Genomic DNA, 1,180 nt, shown 5'->3' on the forward strand with positions numbered 1-1,180 from the left:
GAATTTAGTCCTCAGTGGGTCTCTCCAGCTGCACACTGCCAGGTTCTCTGCATTAGTGACCATAGATCCTGATAGTTCTCTGTGCATATTTGGAAATCTCCATTTTATGAGAAGAAATTGTGTATTATCTTTACATGCTGACAAGAATTTAAATTCATATGAATGCAAATATCTGCTTCCCAGGCAGACAGCTTAGGATCAAATCCCAATTTCATCACTTAGAGACTGAAAGGTGCCAGGAGATGCAGTGTAGTTGTGCGTGGGGCATGCTGCACATGCACACTCAGATGTGACAAGTAGGGGCTGAAACCCAGATTGCCTAGTACCAACCAAGTTGTAGAAACTAATTTGGGTGTAATCAATCTCTATATTTCTTTATATAAAGATACCAACCACTTACAACCTGTACACCAGGAGGTATGCTTCCACACAAAGGGTGTCTTGCTCCAACTCAGCAGGGATGCATATTGGACTATGGAGATGGCTCAATCAGTAAGGTACAAGGAGGTCTAAGCTGAATGGCTGAACTCACACCAAAGCTGAGGCCGAGGCTGAGGCTGGCTATAATCCCAGCACTGCGGAGGTGAGGGCAGCAGGGTCTTTGGACCTGCCAGTTTAAATGGATCAGGTTTGATGAGAGGCCTTCTGTCAAACAAAAAAGGTGAAACATGATGGAAAAAGACACGCCGCCTCACCCTCTGGCCTCTGCCCACATACATGACTGTATGCACAAACATACACTCGTGCTCAAACAGGAGCATCTTTTCCTGGTTGGATGTAGAGTCTTGAAGGTTGGCAGAGTCTGTGCCGCTTTTGGAAAGTTATTTTACCTCTCTGTGCCTAGGCTCTTGGTTTTTAAATGAGGATGATGATGGTCTCGAAAGAATTGTCACAAGGAAGTCAGATAATCCACTGCAGAAGGCATGGCCTCTGGCTTCTGACAAATACACAGCAAACCTTCCCATCCTCGTCACTGTCAGCACCATTAATGACAGGCAGGGACCATCCCACTCACATGAACCCATTTATAAACCAACCAGTGTGTAGGGAGCCGGCATTCGCCATGGCAAGATGGCGCCTACTTCCGCTGTTGAGTAAACAACTGTTTGAGTATGTGCATAGAGAACTGTTTGCGCATGTGCGTAGAGTGAAAAGACGCCATGTCACGGCCCATTCTGGG

Source organism: Mastomys coucha, unplaced genomic scaffold (genome assembly GCF_008632895.1).
Source record: "Mastomys coucha isolate ucsf_1 unplaced genomic scaffold, UCSF_Mcou_1 pScaffold12, whole genome shotgun sequence".
Classification (NCBI taxonomy): domain Eukaryota; kingdom Metazoa; phylum Chordata; class Mammalia; order Rodentia; family Muridae; genus Mastomys; species Mastomys coucha.